We start from the raw sequence: 12,240 nt of genomic DNA, 5'->3' as shown, positions 1-12,240 counted from the left end.
GATTGAAATGCTTCCATAGTGGAGTCGGAGTGAGTGAAGTGAAGGGCTCACACAGATGAAGGGGGAGGAGGCGAGAAAGGCTTGGCTCTACTCCAGGTGGAGGAGGTGAGTCATTCCCCACACAGATAGACAGTCTATCAGTGTGTGTGTGTGTGTGTGTGTGTGTGTGCGTGCGTGCGATAGTATGTGTGTGTGTTTTCCCAATTGTTGTTGAGAGAATAAAATAGTGCCGTGAGCAATAGAGTAATGAAAAAAAAATGAATGCAACTGTATACACTATGCATTTTTGTGTGTGTTGTTGTGATTTGAGTGTCGACTACAGTGGAGATCTCTGGTTAATCTGTATTTTGTGCAGATGAATAGTGACTTCATCTATAGTCTTTAGAACGAATGACTTCACTTTGCAAGGTGGGCGTAAGACTCATGTGGCTCAGCATTACAACGAAGGACAAACAGGGGTCTGTAAAGCTAACCAAATGTTAAAACTTCTAAAATAAACTATCAGGTTTGAATAAAGGACCTGTATTTTACACCTTCACACAATATTTTTGTTTTATGATATTTTACCTAACTTCAAGATGTTTATTTATCATGTATTGTTATTTAAATATATGCTTTCTATCAGCTGTGTGCACAGGTGTAGTACATTTATCCATAATAACTCTCATTCACTCCCATTTTTTTGTTTCTGTTGCAGATGCAAACTGAGTGTGTTATTTGGTGGTTGCCAGATTCAGTCTCTTGATGTGGGTTGCACATTTATTTGGCTGTTGGGTCAAACTAAAAGAGTGCAGCAAAAAGTTTTAAGAGCATGTCTTGACATAGCCATTGGGAATTTATAATCTCTTTTGTTTGTCATTTCAGACAATGTTACATATGTGGCCAGGGTTCCCTTCAAAAAGAGACCCTGCAACCTCAGTGACACTCATGTAGTTAAACAAAGGTTAAATAAATGAAATACAAATTGAAAACCGCAATCACATATAACAGCTTTTGTGTTTGCTGACGGCAGCTGTCCTTAGTGATCATTTTGGCACATAAGTTTCTATCTGCTAACATTACACTTAAAAGGCTCACTTGTTTCTTATCAAATCAGGGAAATAATCTACAATATTCATAGGATATGGATGATTCAAAAGAAGGCTGTTGGTTACTTGTCTTCCAACAAAGGAGGGGTGTATACAAAGAGACATTCTTCTCTAGACAAAGCAAACAAACAGGCATACAACTCAGCTGCCTTCTTACACCCCCGCCTGCCCATGCACCCCAGCCCACTAGCCTGCCTCTCCCGAAAACGATGCCAAACTCTGTCGGTTTCTCTTTGTCTGCCATATTCATCAGTCGGTCGGTCTGTCTGTCCGTGTGTCTGTCTGTCTACACCATTTAAGAAGCGCAAATAAAAAGTTGTTGTCATGGAAACCTGCCATGTCTTTCCTCCTCTCCCCTTATCACCCCCTCAGAAAAACTTAAACATGTACACGTACGTGCACATGCACACGCGAACACGTACGCACGCACGCACGCACGCACGCACGCACGCACGCACGCACACACACACACACACACACACACACACACACACACACACACACACTCTCACAGGCCTGTTCAGGAGACAGGTAATGTGAAAGTGCTGAGAAATGATGGGAATAGGATTTTGTAAAAAAAAATAATACTTCTCAAAAACACTGCTGTATCCCATGTGTGCATCATGCCCTCATACCCGCATGTGAAAAGCTACTGAACAAATATACTCGTATTTAACCTTGACCACAAGACCAGACCTGATGAATAAACAAACTGACAGTGTTGCACAAGTACTATATATCTTGCAATTAAAACATGTCAGTCAATGGTTGCACAACACTGGCCAGTGCAAGTAATATATTACTGCAAAATACATCATAAATATTATATGGCATTATTAACAATGCTAATCAAATTCCCAAATAAACATTTTCTCAAATAATCTTGCTAAAACTTTTCATAGTCTTTTACAATTTGAAAATTATTATACAATCCAACATGCACACCAAAACAATACAATTCAGTTGGGATGTTCACTAAGCACAACTATGCAGAGAATGTTTATACTACTAGTAATGCTACTATTTAATCGCTGTCTAAATATGACATTATCAATGGTGGAAATCTTACAGTGAGCTCTCCAAAAAGTTCCGAAACGGCATATAATAATTTTGTGTGAAAACGTAGTTCAATAGTGACAGACTGTTAAGAATAAAATCGATTAATGACATGGCTTCATGTGTGACATATATTTACTGAACCATAATTGCACTGTACAAACCAATGAAAGTCTTTAAAAGACATGTGGTAAATGTAAAAAGTCTGCAGTTTTAGTTCTCACATAAGCTACCTGTATTCTGAGAACTGTATTAGAGAAATGCATTGATATCAAACACGTTACTTCTTTGCGGTATGTCTTAGGAGCAATAATTGCTCTGGATCAAGTTAAAATGAGTCCTAGGAAATTACCATTTGCTATGTACCAAGACGCAAATAAATCACTTTTCCAGTAGAAATTCATTGCTTGCATGCATTAGGCGACCTTACATCTAATGCGTCTTCATCTACTCTGGATTCTGATTCTCTGTCTATTTTTAAATTATCACTCAGCAAACAATAAAACTGCAAGGTATTGCCACTCTGGTTGGAAATATTAATTGCAACTTATCAAATCCACAGCAATACCAAGAGAACTAGCAACAACTAAAAAAACACTAAGTAAATTTCTTTCCTCACATTCATCAGACAAGATTTATCTAGTTGAGCAAGTACAGATAATGTCTAAACTCAAAACAAAGCCTTCGCTTGCTGCTATGAAAGGCAGTGGGCAGGATGACATACATGCTGCATTTATCCCTAAACTGTGGTCAGCAGCCTGTTTAAATGAAAAATTCATATTTATATCTGTTGACTGGCAACAGAGGCAGGCGCGCTTTGTCCTGAGTTCAGTCAGCAGCTCCATGGATGGTACCCCTGCTTCAGCGCCACCAGGTTTATTATCAGACTTTCTGCAAAGCTTTATGGGAAATAAAATTCACTTATATTTTGATATATATTATATTTGTCTGCTGCTCCCTAACCACACCACTGGAGGCAGCTGACATCCAAGGTGGTCTCTTTCCCCTCCCCCATTTTGGTAGCAAAAAGACTATTTCTCCATCTATAATAAAAATATTATAATCAGCACAGCAGCTTTAACTACACTAGAGGTACCATATTTTATTACATTCCTTTTTTCATTTGGTTATGAGCTTTCTGGCCCTTGCCCCAATATTTATCTCACACTTTATTTACTGCCCTCCCTGGCTTTCATCCAACAAGATTTGCATTAAGACTTACAGTGTGTGTGTGTGTGTGTGTGTGTGTGTGTGTGTGCGTGTCAGTTATATTTCACCGAGACAAAACTTTGATCAGATTTTCAACTGAAGTGCAATATCTATCTATCTATCTATCTATCTATCTATCTATCTATCTATCTATCTATCTATCTCTTGGATTGGATTGTTTTTTTCATTTTCTATATGGTGGTATCAACTACTTGAAGGGCATGCAATCACTGAAACTCAGTTGCAATATGTTTTCCAGGCTTGTGACTGCATCTCCTCAAAGACTAAAATGTTTCTATCACAAGCGCAGACGAGCTTTCCTTGGTGATCCACCAAGCAAAGTGCAGTTTTCAGATGGAGGTGCAGCTGGTCGACTGCCACTTCTGTTGTTGCTGTTGTTGATTTTGTCCCTGTGGTGACAACGTGCTTCAGAGGAAGCCAGCTTCCCTTGTCGTCTCTCCTACGAAGGCAGACGTACACACATTTACACACACATGCCCACAAACTGAGAGGCAGGTTGCCGTGGGTGTGTCCCCAGCTGCTCGTACGGCTGACGCACTTCCACTGTGCCCTCCTTACTTCCTCCCAGTGGAGGCCACATGTCCCACAGGTCCCCACTTATTCAAGGTGAGATGCAGATGACATGACAAGTTGCTACCATGACAACGGCTGGTTGGGTAAAGCCATGCAGAGTAAGCCTACATGTTTGCTGATAATGAACTAGCCTTTTCTTTCTTCTCATCTCAATCTTCCACTGGAACAGAGCAAAGATTCACTGTAGCAAAGCTGCCGTGTGTGTGTTTTTTTTTTTGGTTTTGTTTTTATCATGTACCAGGTGGCTCATTGTGTATGCTGATTTTTAATGTGTGTGGTGAAGAGCTGCAGATTCTAGTCAGGTGTCTAGCTCCCCTCAATCAATATCTAATCAATTCACAAGATGTAATTGTTCAGGCGTTGATTGCTCCTCAAAGGTTTTTACCTGAAACGCGTTCTCTGCCCACGCTATTTGGAAAATTTGGAGGTTGGGTTCACTGCATTGTTGCTTTCAAGATCAGACACAGTGTAATTTGAATGCTAGCATGCCAGCTGATGAGCCTACACTTCCCAACTCTGTTCTCATGAGACGTATCGAGTGTGATTGGCATGTAGGGAGAGAAAATAAGCCAAAAGGAAACAGAAGAACAAAGTGTTTGTCAAATTAGTCCATCATCCCCCTAACAGCTAATGCATTCGATATGATAATTATGTTTTTTTTTTTTCAGGCTTCTTATTACACTAATTAGACTTTAACAAGCTTATTAGGCAGCAGACTTCATGGAGATTTGACATTGTTGTCATGTTCATGTTGAAGGAACTTTTATTTACGGTCAAAATCCCCAATACAATCACAGTAAATAACTTTCTCCAGAGTCAGTGCTCAGATTAGTATGTTTAATATTCAACAAATTGGCTGACTTCACTCTGCACAGAGCCCTTTACCACAGGACGGACTAAATCAAGAAAAATCAATATCCGTAGTGGTATCGGCGCTCCCTCGTCTGTTTATCATTGTGTACTATGAAAGACCCCTACTCGCCCTCCATTCTGGTTCATTCACCCTGCTCTAAATATTGCACTCAGATGGACTGCCACCTCAAAACCCTGCAGATAGGAAGATACATTGCCGGTGACATTTAAAAGGAGTCACTACCTCACTAACCCCTCATCTGCCTGTCCATTGTCAGCATCCTTCGTGGCCTATAATGAGAACGTGCACACCCAGGCCATTATAAATAGTCCATGTCCTGGTTAAATACAACACCTCACTTTGGGTGCTATTTGGGCTGCATGATTCACTGTGATTCATGCCAGTGTGTTCGCTCTGTTCTCACACAGGAGCTGGATGACCGGGGGGAGGAGATAAGGACTGCAGTGGGAACATGGATCATGGGTAAATGTGTGTGTGTGTGTGTGTGTGTGTGTGTGTGTGTGGGATGTGCACGTTTGTAAGTGGTACACTGAAGAGAGAAAAGGAAAAGAGAAAGCCATAAAGGGGGACTGGAAGTGTGCAGCTGAAGTGCCAAATTTGTCAGCCTACTTTCAGGCCCACTTTCAGAACTATCAGCCCTACTTAAAGGAGGGAGCAAAAAATAGCTAACACAAATTGCCAATTATTTCCTTCACTGAAATATTGAACAGTAAAGGTGTATCCGTGACGTGTGCAACTGTGACTGTGCATGCATCTTACACGTGACTGTTGGCGTGCCGGGGAAAGGGGCTTACTGCTTAAAGACTAGGGGAACCTTGTTATCACGCAGCTGGTATTTTCCTACTGTGCATACGTAGCGTACATCACCTCCTTCTTGGCTGTGATAGACACATTGATTGAGTGATGGACACCTATTTAATTGCACCCTGCTGTCTATTGTGTATGCAGCAAGGTGGGAAGGAGAAGCTGAAGCAGACAGATATGAGAGTCCTCCATGAGGGCACATACTGTTCAGTACTTTTCGCAACCCGATATGTTGCCTGCTTGTTTAGCTTATAATTATTTACACTGATATCACTTGGCATCTGCTGCTGGGACTGTATGGGTGTTTGTTTTTGTGCATGTGTGTGTGTGTGTGTGTGTCCATGTACGCTAAAGATTTCTAGTGTGCAACAGTTCCCAATGGCCATGTGGGTGTGTGGTGGGTAGCATAGAGTTACATTAATAGCCAAAGGGCAGGCAGGCAGGCAAACAGGGAGGGAGGACATAGACAGGAAGGGGAAATACAGTTTGCTGGTCGCCCACCGCTTCCTGTGTGTCTCCTACACTTGCAGCCCACGGACAAGAGCTGTATCTAAAACCAGTTTGCTGGCTCGGGGTGCAACAGATGTAAGAAAGCATTGAAGGTAAACAATACCACGAAAGACTAGAGGAATGTTGACAACAAAACCCTGACAGGACTGTCACCATAGCAAGGTTATGAAAATTTCAGGAAATGACTTACAAGCATGATGGCCTGTCCTCATAAATATCTCCTTTTCAAGCATGTTAAGTGTGAGAGTCAAGTGTTACAGTGTCAAAAGCAATAAGAGGTAACACACCTCTCTTAAACAGATGAGTGGTCTGTCATCATGTTGGAGCTATTAAAGATAATATAAAATGATTAAAAGACAATATTCAACAGACTTTCTATTGTTAACTCAGACTGTAGTCTGTAAAGATGACACTCGTGATCTCATACAGGAAAAAGGCTGCAATAATAATATACATCCAGCAGAGGTCCTTCTCTCATTAACTGTTGTCAGTGTCTCATCCTAAAGTTTGGAACTACAGTGGAAAGGTGGCAATAGGGAAGCAATACAATTCCAGTATTACAGCAACAATGTAACACAGAACAGATGCTCACATTCATCCATGTGCCAAAGTTTCCTCTGTTGTAAACACTGGTAAGTTCCTTTTTGAATATAACTATTTGATAGAAATGACTGCTGTGGGTGTATATAGCTGGCTTTTTCACCTTCATCTTGAACTCTGCATCATCTATTTGGGTGATTCAAGGAGGAAGATTAGATGGATGTATGAGAAATCCCTGCTCCTCTCACAAACCTTGCCCTGGTAGGAGGCAAACCCCCTCTCCTGCCCTTCTGGGATCCCGCATTCCCATTGAACTTTCCACCCACTCACCAAGGAATGTGGAGAGAGGGAGGGGAAGGAGGGGTCTGTAAGAGGCATAGAAAGGGGATGTAAAGAGAGGGCAAGGGCAGCAAGAGAAAAGAAAAGATGATAAAAGACAGAGTTAAAAAAAAAGAAGAAAAAACTACAGTAATGGCATGTGGCCTCATGATTAACCATAGAGTCTTCCTGTCAGAGTGTTTGCATTGTAGTTGGAGAAAGGGGAAATGAATGCACCTACAAAGCCAGTGATGACACATCATGCGGGTCCATGATGCCGAAGAGGAGGCCGTCGGAGGGGGAACTGCAAGGTTCAAGGTTTTCCACACATGTGCACACTGACTGTCCATTCATCTAAATGTGAAGACACAGATTTTTACATAACTTTGCAATGATGTAATCATGTCTGTGCCCTCGCTACACTTTGCTTTTCCGTGTATGTGAAAGTGTTTGAAATGTTAGGTTGTTGTTCCAACAGCGAAAGCCTGTTTGTGCCACATGACATTACGAGTCTTTAGGCACTTGTTTCATTTTGTTTTTGACTCCCCAGTCTTGTCAACAAGTCGCTGATGCTTCTCACCCTCCCTATTCCCTCTTTCTTGCAGACTTTCTCAGAGGACTGGAGCTCCGATGAAAGCAGGTGCCTCGATACGCCTCTCATTGAATTAGGAATTCCACAGCGTAAGTGGCAGTATTGTTGATGAAAGGTTAGAGCTGTTTCAAATTCTCCCCCTAAATGAAAAGGCCCTCTCTCCAGCGGTTGTACAAAAAGAGGGATGACATTTTGGTTGCATCAGCTGTATATCTAAAGTGTCTGCTGTAAAATGCCACAACGATCAAAGCCAAATAAGGAGGATAATACACACAGAGAGCACCTAGGTGCTCTTTTCTTGGCTCGTCATCCCACAAACCTTAGTCAGACTTCATATCAAGTCATTACGTACGGATACCACCCCATTAATGATAAACATTTACATGGCGGTAGGGAAAGAAATTTATCAGGTCTTTACATTGGGGATTAGATTGATGAGTTAGTGTCTATCTGGAGGATTGGAGACTCAGTGGGTGGAACATGAATAGATTTCATAAGAGGAAGCAGGTGGTGGTGACACAAGACATTAAAGCTCTGTTCTTTTCTTGGTATCAATCTGGGCATCTTGCTCTTCCTGTCTTTTCTTCCTTTACATACTTCCAAACACACCTTACGTGACATATCACAGATGTGACTTTACACATTCCCTTCGAGGTGAAGCCAAGAGGATTGAAAGAAAACGTATGTTCAAAGACCACAATATAGGGAGATTGGATCCTTCACCTTCTTTGTCATTTGCCCCCCGTTCAGGTCAGCCATGTGCGTGTGTCACTACACCACTGCATTGTTCATTGTTCAAAGAGCAGACGCGTTATCTGTTTACCTCACCGCCCTGCTGCTGTTCAGGCAATACTGGCTCCTCTGTATCCTAATGTGACTCACAAGGGATCAAGCACATTATGTTTACTCCACTTCGCAGCCAGTGACACCCTACCAAAGGGAGTCATCAGGTTCGAAGCTTAGCCATATATAAGGATTATCAAAGAAACATGATGTCAAAAGGTAAACTTGAACCCTGCGCCCGCCCAACAAGCATACAGAACTGGGAAGCAGTGCAAACAGAATGGATGTATTTGCTTTTCATGTGAAAATCAATGGGGCCAGACAGATGGTGGTTTGTTTCCTCACTATTTACCTCCCCGGCTTCATGACAAATGTCCTTGTTGCCCCTCCTGGGCAACAAGGACAGTGCACAGGTAAGCAGAATGCCATACCTTTCCTTCCCCAGCTAAATCAATGACAGATGTGGTAACTAATACTCTCAGCTTGCGTTCTTTTTCTTTCTATTTTCTACTGGCATTTGCTAAAGCACATTAACTTTCAAACATTCAAAAGCATCTGCATTATATATTTTGTTCTTAAACTTTATTTGCGATGAGCAGTTCTATCATCCATCTATTTGCCACTCAACATTAGAAAATGCAACCAAAAGCTTTGTTTAGGAAAAAAAAAGAAGAAGGAGAAGAGGCTTTTTTAACATTGCTTTGTTTGTTGACTCATACTTTGGAACAGGAGATGACAGATGTCTGTGGTCTGTCACTTTTAAGCACAGAGACAAATATGTTGATAAGTACTTTCTGCCACCTGTGCTGAAGAGTTGGAGTCGCCGAGTCTATGAATGTGAATAATTTTGCCTGGCCCAAGTAAATTCCAATGTCCTGAGAGGAACATGTAAATAAAAGATATCGTCGCTGTCATTCCAGAGGACACTTAATTAATTAACTGAGTGGCAAGGGAAGAATCATAACATCTAATTCATTCAAAGCAGTAAAAAAAAAAAAAAAAAAAAAAAAAAAAAAAAAAAAAAAAAAAAAAAAAATCATTTTTAGATCACTGCGCCCACTCTGAAGCCATTTTCCCTGGACACAAATTTACAGAAATTGCTTTTACTGGAATATGCCCCAACTGAGGGTTTGTGAGAATATTATCTGCTCTCAGTCAGTACAAACACTAGCTCTAGAGGCAAAGACGATCCTCACTGGAATCAGAGTGAGGTCTTCATTGTTGAATCTGTGGATTTTAATAGTGCCTCGTGTGGTATCAGACTTTGCTTCTGCTGCACGGTGTGGTATTTTTAGCTAGACAGTGGCACTTCTGCTGGAGTACAAGACAGCAGAGAAGATGCATTTCCCTGATTTAGAAGTTCTTTTTCCTGGAGTCTTGATACCGGTATGACTCACACCCACAGGCAGACTGTTGGTCACATGAAGCTGCAGCTTGTGTTGGGGACTTGCTTCCTCTTTATTTCTCCATTTTCCATGGGCGAGAATCTCGGAGGGGATGGGTGGGAGCTGGAATTCAGCATTCCAATACAACCTCCACACTGGATTCGAGCAGTCGTTCAATGTAAAGAGCATGGGTGGAGGTGTGGGTGTTGCTGTAGTGCAGAGGCGTAGCTGACTAAAGAGCCAAGCAGTTCCTGATTCCACAGTCCTGAGCTCACCACCTTTGCAACTGCTGCCAGCCACTCCTTTTCTCCTTCACACCATCCTTCTCCTTCTCCTCCCACTCCTCCCTCGACTGTGTCTCTCCATCTGAGGTGTTAACTCCTTGTTGGGCAGTTACAGTGGTGCTGGCATGGATGTGAGGTTTCAAGAAAGCTTGGGGAAGAGGTGGGCGTGTGGCTTGGGGTCCTTACTGGAAGTGGAGGCGTGCGTGGAGCCAGTGAGGTTAAAGTGATTCACCCCACAAATGTTTTTATCTGACTGCCATGTCCTGTAATCTTGCTGCCAGATTGTTAAGACTTGAAACAATAGGCATATCAGTGTGTTTGTGTCGTGTGTGTGTGTGTGCCTGCACATTTGCCATCATGCATACACAGACACACACGCACGCACGCACACACACACACACACACACACACACACACACACACACACACACACACACACACACACACACACACACACACACACACACACACACACACATACACACAGAGTCGTAAAAAGAATGATCAATGTGTGATTTGAGGAGCAAAATGAGATGAAACTACAGACTGAGGAGGAGCTCTGGCTTGGTCTTGCCTGCATTTAACACAATAATCTCACTACACTAAACAATTGTGTTAAATCATTATTATTTTTATTATCATCAAACAATAGGAGATTAGTGATAAAGCCAACTGTTGCATTGTCATTCTATTGACTAGCTAAATCTTGTCTAAAATAACAGCCTCTTTTTCTTCAATAATAACTCACAGTAAGCCAGAGTGACAGGTGAATGCAAAAATACCACAGGACAGAAAACAGTGACACACATAGAGGACAGTAATTCATGGAAAAATAATTAAAATCCAAATATAGATGCATTTGTGGAGAAGAGGGAGGTGGATAAGTGGAGAGAATCTTGTACAACTCATCGCTCGGTATGGACTGATGTAAGCTTTTGCAGCTAAGTTCTCTCTCGGCTACACTTCTGTTGTCACACGGTTCACAGGCATATGTGTATGATCGGGTCAGCGTGCCCTTACACAATACAAGCAGCAGACATTGACATTTCAATATGCTGACTGTCCTTTGTTAGGTAGCACATGGGTGGCGTTCATGTGGCGGAAAATGATGACCTTATGATAGATAAACAGCTAATGCTCAAGACAGTTCTCACTTCATAACCTCTAGTCCTGCTCATGTCCTCCTTTTCTTTCTTCTTCTGTTTCTTCTTCAACCTCTCTCTCTCTCTCTCTCTCTCTCTCTCTCTCTTCCACTTGGGTTAGTAAAATAAACAACGATCACATGACTGCATGTTGTCCTCTGGCAGCAGGAGCTATAAAAAGAACTCTGGCTGCACGTATTTATCAATGAATCTGGGTTGTGTTTTTTTCTACTTTTGCACTGAAGGATCAAGAGGTTTGACTAATTGCACCATCACAAATGTGGCAGTTCTTGACTTTACTATCTAGCCTCTGCTGACATTATGTACACTAATGTGTTTGAGTTTCATTTGAACTTTGACTTAACCTACTGTCCTTGGCAAGTTAATCAAAAGTGTTCATCTTCAGAGAGCACACTGACAAGTATATGTGCAAGTATAAATAGTGTAGTAACAATGAAGTGCTTGTAGAAAGTTTAGGTCCAAAAGCATAGTATTGATGTTTCCCACTATGTATGAGTACGCATGACTGTCTACGACTTTTCTTCGATATGCTAATTGGGGGGGAAATCTTCCCCTGGCAAGCAAGAGAAGAGGGTTAATGACCTTGGGGTTTTTCTATCTTTGTGTGCTTCTATGCTGTTGGGTTTGCTGTGCTATGGTCCACTTACGGCATGGAGGATTGTCAATATAAACACAGTCAGTCAGCGCACAGGAATGTGTGAGGCACGCAAAAACCCTGGGGACAAAGTCCAAAGGAGGAAGGGAGGAGTGAGCAAAGGCTGGAAGGGGGAAGAAAATGGAACTGGGAAAAAGAGAGAGGGAAAACGATAGGATAGAGAATAAGAGTGTAAAACGAGAAAATGAGGGGGAAAGAAAATGATGTGGAGACAAAGAGGGGATGATAATTCCACAAAAGTCAGATAATGCAACTAAACATACAACTTTGAAACAATCATATATGTTATAATTCTCATTTTTAATTAAAATACAGTGCTTCAGACACACTGGACTCTAGTCATTCCCAGGTGATGGTATTACAGTCCTCTCTCAGACAAACTCAG

The sequence above is a fragment of the Salarias fasciatus genome, chromosome 23, assembly GCF_902148845.1.
Source record: "Salarias fasciatus chromosome 23, fSalaFa1.1, whole genome shotgun sequence".
Lineage (NCBI taxonomy): Eukaryota > Metazoa > Chordata > Actinopteri > Blenniiformes > Blenniidae > Salarias > Salarias fasciatus.
Note: the sequence above shows the minus strand (reverse complement) of the source record.